This window comes from Micrasema longulum, unplaced genomic scaffold (genome assembly GCF_059751315.1).
Source record: "Micrasema longulum isolate JH-2025_06_02 unplaced genomic scaffold, ASM5975131v1 h1tg001837l, whole genome shotgun sequence".
In the NCBI taxonomy this organism is placed as follows: Eukaryota; Metazoa; Arthropoda; class Insecta; order Trichoptera; family Brachycentridae; genus Micrasema; species Micrasema longulum.
The window spans coordinates 211,163-226,610 of record NW_028279011.1 but is presented as its reverse complement, the minus strand read 5'-3'; the positions used below and the strand labels follow the sequence as shown (position 1 = coordinate 226,610).

The 15,448-nt window shown below is 30.1% G+C and overlaps 1 protein-coding gene across 3 annotated transcripts in view; it reads right to left on the bottom strand.

Annotated features, from left to right (window-relative positions):
* LOC148273775 (BAR/IMD domain-containing adapter protein 2-like 1) overlaps positions 1-15,448 on the bottom strand; it is a 349,284-nt gene that overhangs the window by 144,539 nt on the left and 189,297 nt on the right. The window contains exon 3 of one of the 3 annotated variants that reach the window (XM_088238213.1): positions 8,224-8,309. The exons of the other annotated variants lie outside the window; for them this stretch is intronic. The gene's annotated coding sequence lies outside the window, so the exon portion shown is untranslated. The remainder of the gene's footprint in view (positions 1-8,223; positions 8,310-15,448) is intronic. 3 annotated transcript variants of the gene reach the window in all.

Genomic DNA, 15,448 nt, shown 5'->3' with positions numbered 1-15,448 from the left:
CAGGGCTTATGACCTGTCATTGGCTGGTTTAAGAAGCCATTTTGAACACTGTGTAACATTCACCATTCTGCCCATGTTCGAACATCCACATTTCCTAAACTCTTCCATCTGTTGAATCTTATAAAGTAAAAAAACTGAAACCGTTATCACGTGGGTGAGATTCATCCGGCTGAACTAAATCACCTACCAGGCAACTCTTAAAAACGATTTTCCAATTTTTATGCTTCTTCTTTTACCGGGCAGTTAATTCAACAATGTTTAAGTATGTCTAAATGCTTGCAGACTGGCTGGATTTCCATCCTAGGGAATTGTTCATATTAAAATTTATTTCAACAGAGAGGGATAAAAGGAAAAGAGGGAAAACATTTGTGAATGTTACACAGTGTGTAAATGTTACACAGTGTGTGAAGTGTCCACTTAAACTAGCCAATGACAGGTCTTAACTCCTGTAAATTCCTAGACTTCCATATTCCTTTCTCAAAAATGTTTTCCCTCTCTGTTGAAATAAAATTTAAAAAAATAATAACTTATCTTTTTTTGTTTTGACCTCGTCAGTAAAGAGAAGTAAGTCGAAGTTTTTGATCGAGTCACCAATTTCATTTATAAGTAGAAGGAAAAGAAGAGGGCCCAGGTTGGGTCCTTTGGGAATTCTAGAATTTGTGTTGTATTCTTAAGACATGTGGTTCCCGTAGGTGTCATACTGTCGACGATAATGTTAATAACTTGACATAAATGCCAAAAGGTTGGAAGTAAAACCAAATTTGTTGTTTTCAAGTAATATATCGTGATCTACCTTTTTAAAAGCCTTTTCAAAGTCGGTATATACAACATCGAGACGTGAAAATTTTTCCAACGAATTTCAAATGTGGTTTGAAATATTCAAGAGTTTTGTTACAGGAAATCTTGTTGGTCTAAATCCGCGTTGGTAATCCTATATGGCATTATAGACTTGATTATAGAAATAGGAGCGCACAATCATCTCGAAAACTTTTGCTGAAGCAAATAATACAGCTACTCGTCTATTTTTTTTTTAATAGCTGATTTTCTGATTTTTTGTGAATTGGAGTGACTTTTGTCGGCTTCCATTTTTGTTGAAATATGCAAGTCAGGAGCGTAAGGTTTAACACGTGTTGTAAATGTTGAATCTTTTACACGACCAGGCAACTGCTACAAAATAAGTTTTTATATTTGGTTTTAACATTTATTAATTTTTTTTTTTTATCAGACGTTGGTTGGCTAATTGCTAAACATTTTATTCAATTATTGCAACTAGCCAATAAAAAAATGGTGATGTTTTTAATTCAATTCATTTCTGAAAACATAATCAATTGATTGTTAACGGATATAAAAGAGAAAATAATAAAAAAGGAATAGAGGGAATTCAGGGAAGATAAAGGATTTTTTTTTTCTTAATTGATGTAAATAGAAAAGCTATAGAAACTTCTTTGATTCTGTCATGAAAATGTTTCCAAAATCGAGTCGCATGGGCAGTAGTTTTACTTATTAAGAACCAGAAATTACTGATAGGTGTGCTTTGACAATGAAAACGAAAAGGTAAGCCATGATCTGACAAACTTCGATATTTTTACGGAGGTAAAAAAAAGCAATAAGATTGTCGATTACAGTGAAAAGAAGTGTAACAAAATTGTATCAATATGAGATTATCTTAAATTATAACTTAGAATAGACGCATATGGCGTTCTATCTACTCTGCCTTTCCCTGCGGGGCAATCATGTACTAGCAAGAGTAGTTAATATTTTAAATACGAGTGATGTAACCACCTTTTATTACCTACAATCTATTGACCTACATATTTATATTATAATGTTCATGACAATTGTAATAATCGGCTTCTTAATAAAACAAACCTGTCCACATTCTTGCATTTTATTATTTCAAGCAAAAAACATCACTTTCAATTCTCAACACAGAAAAACAATTCTGAACATTGAGCGTGTATAAAATTGTCAAATCGTTCAATCATTTCCGCAGCCTCTAATTTGTATGAGACTTAGACACACTGTCGGCCTCGTGGTGTAGTGGTCAGTGCGTTTGCCTACCATGCAAGAGGTCTCCGGTTCAATTCCCAACATGGTTGATTTAAAATATTTATTTAACAAGGTGTTTTTATGCTTAAATATTTCATACAGACATGTAATTTTTATATTTTTATTTTTTCTTTCCCAGATTATTTTAGGTATTTATCATTTCGAATTTATTTTCATTCCTTTTAATATGTTTATTTTGTTATTTTTAAAACTTTTTCATGTCTTTTTAATTTGAAATGTATTATAATTTTTATTCTGCTTTTATAAATAATGTTATATTTCAAAATATAAAAACGTCTGTAAATAAATATTGTTATTTGCACCTCCCGAAATGAGTTTTTTACAAAAATTATTTACAGTACATTTTAATTTTTTTTTTTAAATTAAAAAATAATTCCTATGGCAAAACTGATTATATTAACTTAATGTAGCAAAAATTAACAAGATACCCTGCGATTGGTATACCAATGCAGTGCCCTATGCACCATTAGGTGCAGAAAAAAAATAAAGGAAACGTTATACTAATGTAATCATTTTATTTAAATAAGAAGATAAAAAAATTACGATTGAACACCATAAACACGTGCCTACGATAGTTTATTTTGAAATAATATCATTTTGCTTCTAGCTTAATCGTAAAATAAAGCGTTTTTGATCATCTTGTAGGCGTGTCCAATGCTCTACATCTTGTTTATAATTTTATCTAAATGCATCATTAATTAATGTTTTTTAAAACTTATTTACTCAGGTTTTTCAAAACATAATATTACATCTCTAAGAAAATCTTAAGTCATATCTACGCTCGCCTGCTACCTGGGGCTGGATCTCTTATACTGAACTTCCACAACTAATAGTTCATAAAGATTTTTATCTAAACTACAGTTGGCAAAGAAGCCTATTTTAGACCATGTTGCGGACTCACAGATCAGACCCCAACTTGATTTCCGTTTTCTTTTCTTTCGAAATGCTACAGAACGTCAAAAAATGTTAGTATGAGTCTTAAACGATATGTCTCGAGGATGTATGCGTCTATTATGTATTTTATGTAAAAGTCAAAATTTAATTTTATTATTATTATTTTGAATCAACTGATTTTTTTTTCTTCACAAATGTTTTATCAATTTAATAATATTTTTTTTACTGCCGACTACCTAATATTTTTTTATATATTTTTTTTTATTATTTGTTAATTTTTACATACACATATTATTTACAAAGAAATATAATTACAAAAATACACTTTAGAAAAATACATCTTAAAATTAAGCTATAAAATGAATTGGAAAAAATGCTCACAAAGACTTCAGCGCCTGAGCATGGGCCATTCCTTTTTTAATTATTAAAAAGTTAATAGCATAGATATATGGTATGATATGAACACGAAAAAATCTATGTATTGTAGAATCAATCTGTTATATTTTTTCAGTGTTACGTAGTTTAATTACTTTTTCTGGTAAGGTAACGTGTTTTGTTCCAAAATGAGTTAGATGTAACTCTTGGGAGTATGTTTTTTATGTATAATTATTTAAAAAGTAAAATAATAGTGAATTGAAATACCCCCAAAATTAAACTATTTTGGTTTATCATGAGAGTGGAGATTTTTTATTTTTTTCAAATAGGGAATTCTGTCAATATAATCAACAATTACGCATAGTTTACATTATTTCTTTTGGTTTAATAGAAAAACTAAAAAATAACTACATATCTAACAACAAAAGGCATGGAAACGGTTTCAAACCAAAAAAAAATTACATAAAACTTTATTAGCTGTTTTCGTACACGAGAGTCGGGTTAATTACATTCCATTTCATAAAAGGTTTGTTTCTAAGAAAATAGCTGCAGCGAAATCGAGTGGGTGGTAAAATATATTTCATTGCAAATAACTGCAGTGCGAATTCCGAAAATTCCGGAAAACAATGTTTAATCCAATTAAAAAATAATGTGATTATTTTATAAAACCTGAAATATGTATTTTCGTATTAAAATCCTGTAACCACACTTCATAGATGTCGGCCTTGATGGGTGGTGATAGTTAATATATTTTTTTTATTTAAAAGGGTGTTTTTACACTAGAATATTTCATAGTCCCTGGACTGGTACCCGAAGCGTATGACTGACCGTCTTACTTTCATGTAATGATCAAGATTCGCTACGATTGGTGTACCAATGCAGCGCCCTATGCACCATTAGGTGCGGAAAAGGGATTACGATAATACTTTATAGAGCGAATAGAATTACTACCGTACATTCACGGAAACTGGACCGCTGTACACGTGCAAATTACGAGCCCACTGCGTGATATCGCATGATTGGCCCATTTCACACCAAGGAATAAATCTACACGGCATGATAAAAAACAAAACGATGGATCGATATGAATTGTTTTACAATCATTTATTTTTAAATGCCTGGCAAATAAAATTATCAGTACACCATGAGAGTGACTAATCTCCAGTCGATTTTCCTTTGCAAGATTATACCTGAGAGTACTCGCTTAATTTTAATCATGGTTTTGATAAAAATCATCGTCAAAATATATTTTCTTAAGTAACTATATTATTTGAATCTGGTTCTGTTTCCGTGGCGTGTTGCAGACTCACGGAGCAGAGAGAACCGAGGTTCGAACCCCACTCTACCACAATTTGATTTCCATTTTCTAATGGTGAGTTATTTATAACTGGTTAAAAATGGTCACCAAAATTGAAATATTTCGATTATTTATAAGAACGCTAATATTTTTGTTTTTCAATAATATATTAAACCAAGGCGTTGCTTTTGAAATTTTTATTAAAATCACAAACCATGGAGTTTTATAAAATAAAATGAAAAACACAAATATTCTCAAATTTATATAGGTACAAACAAATATAATTACACTAGTAATTTTACCGTGACCGTTAAAATTAAGACGATATGTCTAAAATATGCTCCATCGGATATCACGCGGCTGGTTTGTTTATTTGGAAATTCTTGTAAAAATGAACAGACTTTAGAATTTAATACAAAATATTTATTTATTTGAGTAAATTTTAAATCTTGAAGTAGAGCACACATAAGTATTTATTTATTTATTCATATTTTTCGCTTACAAACTATAATTAATAATAAAAATAATGTGACCTCACTGGGGTTTCCCGTGCCGAGGACACTTAACAATTAAGTTTTTTTAAATTACATTTGAGAATAAACAAAGAAGGCTAACTTAAAAAATCAACATAATTAACAAATATTCAGACAGTTTTAAAAACAAGGTATTTATGTACATCTATATTATTTATATTACAAAACACACAATGAAAACAACAAAAACCTAGCATAAGCTATACAGTTGTGGAGCAGTTGATTCAGCATTGGTATGGGCGAATGAGACAATCCATTTTACTTCTACCTAGCTCCACTATCCACGTTTTTATAGCCTTGTTAAACATTTTCTCATTTCTAATTGCTTTAATAGATAGTGAAAGTAGGTTATAGATTTTAATTGAATAATACTTTAAATCCCTTTGTCCGAAAGTGGTATTAGTTTGTATTTGTTTAAGTTGTTTATGGTTGTATTTGTTTAAGTTGTTTATGGTAATCACACTTATTAAATTAATGAGTTTAGATAAACTTATTTCTTTACTAACCGATTTGCGTACATTTTTCTTTGTTTTTATCTTTGGATTTGTAGATTATCTCAAAAAAAGATTTTATTAAAATACTATCGATTTTAATAGTAAATTATTATAATTTACCAAAAATTAAACTCGTTTTAAAGAATTTTTGATTTAGAGATCTTTGTAAACCAGGAAAAAAATTGTTTACTTTTTATTCTTTGTGGATATTAAAACGAGTGTTTTTATTTTTAACTTTATTTTTTCTAAATTAGACGATATTGAAATTTAATACAAAATCTGTTTCCGGACGGATCAAGAATACAGTTCTGCGTGGGAAAACCAAAATCCTGGACGAGATTACTCTCAGGTAAAAAAAATTAACAGAGAAGTCGAGTGGAGATAGTCCGCCTCGCTGCGTAGTGGTTAGCACGTTCATTTACTTGATGCTTTAAGTCCCGGTTTCGATACCTGGGAAGGTCAACATGAAATATTGTTCATAAAGGTGCTTCCTTCGTGCAATATTTCATGTTTTCTAGACTGACACTTAAAGCGTAATGCGGATCACCTTACATTAACAGATGATCGATATATGCTGCATGCCAATGCAATACAGATGTTCAAATATGGGCGGAATGGTGAATGTTACACAGTGTGTAAAGTGGCCGCTTAAACCAGCCAATGCCAGGTCATAAACGCTGTAGATACTAGGACTTCTTTATTGTTTTCTCGCAAATATTCTTCATTTTTGTTGTAATATGTTAATAACATATTTTTTATAGCCTATCATTGTTCTAACGAATATAAAAATAAAACAGCGTTTTCCTTTTTCTTTTCAATGAATAAAATACCTCGACGGTGCATTAATTGCAAATATTCTAGTAAATGTTTATATAAAATCCTTTCCAATTATTTTTGAGGGATCCGGTCCATTTTAATTACAAGGCACTCAGCTTTAGAACAAAAGTGTTTCGCGAAACTCTGAAACTTTTTTCATTCATTTGAATCGGTGATACATTTTTCATTTAGGTAATGGCTGCCTAGTCATCGAATGCAACTCACTCAATGACACGATTTTGTAAAGGATGACTTTTTATGACGAACTCCAGTTTTGCTGATTGCATTGGCTTTCGCGTCGTTACAATTCGTGATTAAGTATTCATAATCCAAAAATCCAAAAACGAAATATATATTTTTTTGTTTGAAATTGGTCAATGTTGTGGGCAAATTGAGTTTGGAGAACTCTGTTTTTTTTATATATGACCTAAACTACTTAAATTTTGAGAACGGTTAAAGATTTCAAATCAATTTATCTTTTAAAACTTTGTATGTATCTCTAGTCAGGAGCATACTTGAATACAATTCAAGCATCTGGAGCCCATTTTACGGAGTTCATTCGTTAAAACTTGAGAGAATGCAGAGAAAATTTTTACGTTTTATTATTTACAAGCTATCTATTCCTATTGAATCTTTAAACTATGACTTCTTAATGAATACACTTGATTTGAAAAGTTTATTCAGAAGACGGAAACTGAGTGATTTAATGTTTCTCTTTAAGATAATAAATGGCACGCTAGACTCTTCTGACATGCTAAATATAATTCAATTCCGAATACCTTTTAGGACTACTGGACATAATGTCTCATTTCAAATAGATATTGCTGCTATTAATTAAACTATTCATTCACCTATTGCAAAATTGCACAGTCTAGGGAACCAAATCAGTTGTATTGTCGTTTTTCACATTAGCCATATGAAGTTTAAACATGCCATGAAAGAAATAATTTAGGATTCTGACTGCTGTTTATGTATTTATATTAATTTGTAAAAAGAGAAAAATAAATTTTAAATAAACACACGTTAAATATATCTATAAACTTATGACTAGATATTTGTTTTTTTTTTTAAGTTTTTAAAACTATTTTTTTTATTTTTTTATTTTTAATAATTTTTTTTTTTAAGGGTTTATTATTTTGAATCATTTTATATTTTGTTTTTACATTAACAGTTGAGAACCCCTGAGCTCTTATGAGGAGACAGTTAGTATTATATCTAAGGTATTCAATATACATTGCAACAATCCCATCAAATCAATGATTTATGATTCTTGCTATTTCGAATATACCGGGTGATCTTTATTTTTATTCTATTTTTTTATTTTATTATTAATTTGATTTTTTAAGCATTTTAATACAAATTTATATCAAAGAATAGTGTATAAAACAACTGTGTAATACGAGTATGTATTGATATATTGTTATTATATTATTTCATAATTTTGTAATAGAACACTGTTAAGTCAAATGTATTAATGTTTATATTTATAAAATACATTTTTGCCGTTTACACACTAATAAATAAATGAATAAATTATATTAAAATGTTCTAAGCATTTAAATATGTTATTCAAAATTAACCAATTAGTTTTATTTTAATATACCACGTTTAATAATGATAAATAAATAAGTGTCCTCAGCACGGGCTACCCCAGTGGGGATACAATATTTTTCATGTTTCATTTTGCATGGTATGCGAAAATGAATAAATAATCTAATAAAACTAAAAATATAATGATGATTACCTTTTTAAAAAACGTCCGGATGATTTTTTTAAGGAAGCACTCAGAGAAAAGGCTTTTTCGTAGAAAGCCGTTAAAACTTACCCCTTCTGAAAACAAAGAAACATATTATTAAATTAATAATTCTTATTCATTGTTTGGCCAAAATAACATAACATAAGAAAATGTTTTAAGCGTTAAATTGAGACAACATATCATGTCAAGAACCTTTATACTTATTCTTAGAGGTGATGTTAGTGCTATGCTTTTAGCTCCTGGTGGCCTTGCGACCTGTCAAGGTCTATTGAGAAGGAAACCTTGAACCCAGAAATCCTTGAGCATTTGTTTAATATTATGAAGGAAGAATACTCTCGAATAGCAAGATTATTTGCCGTTTAAATATACTTTTATTGATGTAAAAGATGTCTATCTCCAAAGTGGTCATGTCAAACTGAATAACTAATCTTCTAACTGACATAACCAGAGGCAGGATGGTTCTGGAAGCCGAAAGTCTGCGCTGACGCTCTCAGAGACATCCATCCGGAACATTAAAATTGATGATCTTTAAAATGGCCGAGCTCTCAGTGAAACGTCTGATCAGCCTGAAAAAGTGGATCAGTGTGAACCCATATTTTCTAACTTGCAAGTTGTTGGTCTCCAGCATGCCCTAGAAAAATGCAGTGGGATAGAACCTCGGGTAATTACTATTTAATTCAATCGAGGGTAATTTTTTTCCGAACCCTCTCCAATATGAGATAATATCTCGCCAGGTATGGACTCAACATCACCGATCCACTCTCAAGCCTGCTCCAAACCAACGAGTTGTACTGGATTTTGAGTGTACTGGGATTTTTCAAACTCTGCCCAACAAACATGAATAATAAGTTCATTACAAACAAGATTTGTGCGAATAAAAAACGAACTTTCAGAAAAGTAAATTACTTTTTGAAATCAGTGTAATTAAAATTGAAAATACAATTAAATATTTGTGGCTACGCCACATTTACTATATGTGTGTTACTCGTTGAATTTATTTGATGCCTACTGAGCCTTGGTTAAGATGTTGCCATTCTTACTGTGGGTAGGTACTAACAGGTAAGTGGTGCGATCTATTTTTAAAAAAAAGTTTTATTCATTTTAACAAATCATTAACATACGTAATTGTATTTTTGCTCCCGCAAAGCCAAAGCTTGTCTGCGGGTTACATTACATTAAAAAATAATAATTTAAAAGTAAGTACATAGTTAAATAATAAATGAAAAATAAAATATATTTATATGCACACTTAAGTTTCACTTGCTGTTTTTAATAATTTTTTGACTATTTTTTTTAATAAATTTAGGTTTTTTTCCTCATGATTTTCAGCTGGTATTAAATTGTACAGTTTTGGTACTACACTCCCGATTGTTCTATCTCCATAGTAGTTATTCTGTCGAGGTACCGTCAGCTGCTGTGCCGATACTTGTCGGGTCACGATCTGGTGGGTTACTTTGGATTTAAAACTGCAATCGAGGAAATGATCGGTCATTATCTTATACTGACACTGTTAGTTAATCGGCAAAACGTTAACATAATCAAATAATATTTTATTGTTGTCTTTTGCCTCAATCTTTATTTTTGCAGGTACGATAGTTTTTAATATTTTTACCTGTAATTTCAAGACTCTGTTGGTATATAATTAGGTTGGTACATTATAGAGGTGCTTTTTAAAAAACATAATACTGGATGTTTTTTGCGTTATCTGTATATTTAAAAAAGATTAAAGGTATTTTACATCACCTAAAAATAAATGCCTTGACCTCCACATTTAATTTTTCAAAACGTCTTCTCCCTGTTTCCATAAATATTTTCTTAGTTTTATTTTTAATATAAATAATTCAACACCGCATTTTTACATTATTCGAAAGATTTTATTGTCCTAAAGAAACTAGTATTTCCATGATACTACTGTTTACCAATAATTCGAACACACCTTAAAATTTTAAGCCCACATCAACAAGTAAGTGACGTGATGAAATTCTTCGATTTTTGTGCCGTGTAATATTTTATTGTTCTTTTATCTATATTACGTGTTTACTTTTTATTTTTCTAAGCTGAAAAGATTAAAAATTACAATAAAATCAAGGACAAACATAACTCCGAATTTTAAATTTCTAACACTTTGTAAATAAAAAGAGAAAAATTACGCGAATAATGGTTTGTTATATGTTTGAAATTTTTCTTTTATCTCCATATATTTTCAACAATCGACACGACTTAAAATCACAACTAGAGTATGTATCTCCAGTTTTGAACCCTATTTATTACTTCAAATTATACAATGTTAAACAAGTACAACTAAAAACTAAATATTGTTATTCTTCTTCTTCGTTCCCTTTCTGAACCTAACGGTGCATAGGGCACTGCATTGGTACACAAATCGCAGCGTATCTTGATTTTTTTTGTTACATGAAGGTAGAATGATCAGTCTCATGATGTTGCCGGTCCAGAGACTATGAAATATTCCATAAAAAAACTGAATGCAATATTTAACTCAACCATGTCGGGAATCAAACCTGAAACCTCTTGCAGGCAATCGCGCTGACCACTACACCACGATGCCGACAAATTAGAAATAATATAATTTCTTTGAAAATCTCATGATAACAGAACTACTTAATTAAACTACAATTATAAATATTAAAACATTAAGCGAATTTTAGGAAAAAAAAAGAAAAAAAAATATCAGCGCCTCTGGTTTTATTGCTCTGCATAAACAGTGCAAGGTTTTTTATATTTTTTTATCTTCCAATATTTCCCAGTGCTAGCTTTCACCTGCTTATTTGGAGCCTATTGCTTATATCATAATTTCATTACGTTAAGTTAGATAGATAGCAATCAAAAACACAACTAGTCGAAAAGTTCGAAAGCCGTATTTTTTTTGTTTGCGATATGTGTTGACCCTTCTTACACATGTACTCATTCAGGTGGGCGATTTTTAATGTATGTGTAGGTTTATATGAGTTACGAGCCAGTTTCGACTTAAACTGATATTTTTTTTATAATATAAGTTTGCAAATAATATATTTTTTTTAAAAATATTTTTGAGATAATACTTATGCTGCCTGCTTGTGTAGATTATTTACCAGAACATTGGGATAACCACTTTTTAGGTACCATTTTTTTTTGTGTCAACCGGTTTCGTGACGCACCTGTCTTTTTAAATACATCAACATTTAATAAAATACGACACATCATAGCGCGCTATTTACCAAAACAATAAATATTTGTAAAATTTATTCTGATTTTCAAGCTAAAAATTCTACGTTCAAATCCGAAATATGAGCTATAAACGTGAATATTTTTATGTATGCTGAAAAATAATAATGTATCGCGAATGTTTTTACAAAAGAACCATTGAAACGTGTATCCACTGGGAAATCCGAGTTAAGTCTAAAGTATCGTATTTTTTTAACTAGTTGAGAGTAAAAATGATATATTTTCACTCTTTTCAAAAATGCACCAGTGAGTAATATTTTCAAAGTCGGTTTTAAATATTGCATTATTTATAAACACCTACATATCTTCCATAACTAAGGATTATCACAAATCGGAAATAACATGAAAAATGTATTTTATATTTAGAGCAATTTTTTACGATTCTAATAATATAACTATAAATAATTATCGTCTTTTTAACTTTTTTTTACCTACTGCATTTTAAAATGTACAAACTTCCTTTTAATGTATAGTAAAATTGAGTCCTTAATATTATCCTATCATCAATTTCTACTCAATACTAAATCCAAATGGTTATAATGATTATAATAAAAGTAATAACAATCATAGTTTATTAACAAAAATAACAATTACTTTATCTACTACATACACACTTACAAGTAATAGATTTCTCTGGATCATGTCTAGTCTGCCTAACTAGGTACAACCTGTTTTAAGGCAGACATTTTTTTGCAAAATAAACAATAACATTACTACCATCAAACATTAAACCGGCTTTCTACACAACTAATAATAATGGAACATTGTTAAAAAATCACAAAGACAAGGTCAATAAATATAATAAATCTGCAATATACAAATTAAATTGTAATGATTGCAATTCAATCTACATTGGAAAAACTAAAAGAAACTTTAATATTAGAGTAAAAAAACACTTAAGATGCTTAAATAATAATAATTTTTCTGAATTCGCAAATCATCTGATAGAAAATAATCATAACTTCAATAAAGACACTGGATAAAAAGTACTTCATGTTGAAAATAAAATATTAAAATTAGACAACTTAGAAATCTAAGAAATTAAAAAGGCGATTCAAAATAAGAAAACAATAATTAAAAACCAAATAAACAATATTTCTTTTAGTCCTCTCCTGGCTTACTTTGAAAATAAGGATATTAAATTACCACCCGTGTAAGAAAGAAACCACTTGATTTATTGGGTCCACGTGTAGAATTTAGTGAACATGATAAAAATAAAATAAAAAGGAATCAATTCATTAGTTACGTAAACCTTGACAAAGAAGCTTGTTTGCTTTGAAACCGGTAGGTGAAAAATAAAAATTAGTGGTTAAAAACAAAGTTGTTTTATTTATTTTATTTTTTATAATAACATTACTACCTTCTAGTTAATTTACCATACAGTTTTACAATGATAATTTATACCATTTATTATTTAGGAATGTTTTTGAGCAAATTTTCCATTTTTTCTCGACCTAAACCCAGTAACCATTTTTTTACAAATTTATTCAATTGAATCGGGGTTATGGTTTTGCAATGCTTGAGTAACATATTGAATATTTAGGGGCCCAGAAACCTGAAATTTCATTGCCCAAATTCAGAGTTTGTGGTAAACCCCATCAACCATCCTCTAGTTTGATTTCTGATTGTGTAGGAGTTTTTCTTTTGGGATTTGGTAGAATAGTTTGCTTTCACAAACATTTTTATTTTAAAATTGATATAATTGCCTTATATCTAAGATTCCAAATTCCTCAAATAACTTGACGCTGGGGCGTCTGAAGGTCTTTTTAAAAATTATTTTAATTACTGATTTTTGAGCAGATTCGAGAAGTTTTTATATCGATTTATTGGTGCCTCTCCATCCAATTTTGCCAAAAAGCAAGTTTTTATATCATAAAGTATTTTGAATAATGAAATTACGGGGTTAAAATTCGATTATTTGTATTTCATTTTTTTAAAATTATACTGGAGTGTATAAAAAGTTACTAGTCAATAATAATAATCAGTTAAATTAATAATAAAACACACACGGTTGATGGATATTTATTGTATGGTAATTCTTTTCAAATTATTTTTATTTCTTCAATGGCGCTCAAACGCGCCAACCGGTACACCATAAGTCCGACTAATCTCCACTCGATTTCCTTTTGCGGGATTTTTACCTATGAGTAGTACCCAATTCATGCAATACGTATGAAACGGGCCTTTGAATAAACTTTATTTCATAACAAAACCACATCCTAAGGCAGAATTTGTACCCAAGGTTTTGTAAGATTCTTTGGGAGCCATGACACAATTCATGGTACCTGCCATTTTGTCTTCATTCCTATTTGATAATGTTGCAAGAACAATATATTAATTGATCATACTTGTAAATTTAGCACTTTCACAATACGCTTGTAGGTGCAATCATTCATCACAATATGAAGGATCATTGTATAGTGTAGTCTATCTACATATAATTATGCAAAGTCGGTTGCTAAATAATATACCTGACTTTAAATTATGCGTAAAACACCTTTGAAGAAAACATGCAACATAATAAAAATTCTAGGTCTCGTCCACTGAATAGATAATACACGGTCTCGTTTATATAGTGAACAGTTTTTTATGTTTAAACTTATAATTAGATGTTTTTTATTTCTTGTGCATAATATAAGCTTAAGGTGACACAAAGGGCAATGGAAAGAAGAATGTTAAATACCTCGCTCAGAAATCGCAAAACAAATGAATGGATCAAGGAAAGTACTAAAATTACGAGTGTGGGAAAAATAATTGCGGAACTGAAACGAAATTTGGCCGGTCATGTTTTTCGGATGTAGATGGGCAAAATCCGATCGACTGGAGGCCGAGAACAGGACGCAGAAGCGTAGGGAGGCCCCAGACCAGACGGTCCGACGACATCAGAAGAGTTACAGGTCCGAAGTGGCAAAAGATGGCAGCTGACAGAGAATATTGTGGAGGTCCAAACGAAAGGTATTTGTTCAACACTGGACTCAAGTAAAAGGCTTAGTAAATAAATTACGTCTTATAAATCCTACATTGGTGGGCTTATTTCTAAATGACAATTTCTTCCAACCAAAAAAAATTCTCGACTTTGAGAGAATGTGCAGAATGGTTGGTAAATCAAATTTTACATATTTTCCAGGGAGCTTAATGTCTCTGGGTATAAAAGTACAAATATGATGTGCCATCCTTTCCCATCAAAAGGAAATAATGTTGTTTACCCTTGTTGTTGAAATTGTTATACGTAGTACCTACCTACTAACAATCCTTTCATTGTAATTTGTTTGAATTGATGTAGTTAATAACCTTTAAATAAGCGGTGCTCCGTGCATGATTATTGAATGTAGCTTTTGGTGACATATAAAAAGCGTTGAAGTATGGAAATTTTAAAATAATGATAATTATAATTTGATCTGACGTCGATAAATTTATTGAAAAAATGTAATGGACATAAGCTATTTGTGAGGCAAAAAAATACAGTTTTGCTACCATTAGTGCTTGCAATATGGTTATGAGGATGAATGACAATATCCGATAAAGGCTCTTATATTATTTTCCAAACGCACCGTGAAAATAGCAGAATAAAATTAAATAAAATATAATATTTTAACAGAGTAATTAGTCGATGGATAATCAAACATTGCTGTTTTGCTTGAGTGAAAATAATAGAAAGACTTATGGTCTTTAAAATGGTTTCAAGTATTTGAAAGAAATGTAAAAAAAAACAGTGTTATCAATGGGGAAAAATAATAAAAAATAAAGGAGGAGATATTAAGGAAGTGAAAGAAGATGTTTCTTCAGACGTGATTTAAACAGAGATACTTTAGAAGCTTCTTCGAAAATAGATGAGAGATGTTTCTACAGTCTAGCTCCATGGACACCATAAGGGTTTGAGAAGAACGAGGAATTGTGGATGGGTATTAAAAGGGTGCTTTGAGAATAAGAACAAAGAAGTAAACCATGAACTGGTAAGCTAAAATATTATGTATTGTTGTTGTGATCATAT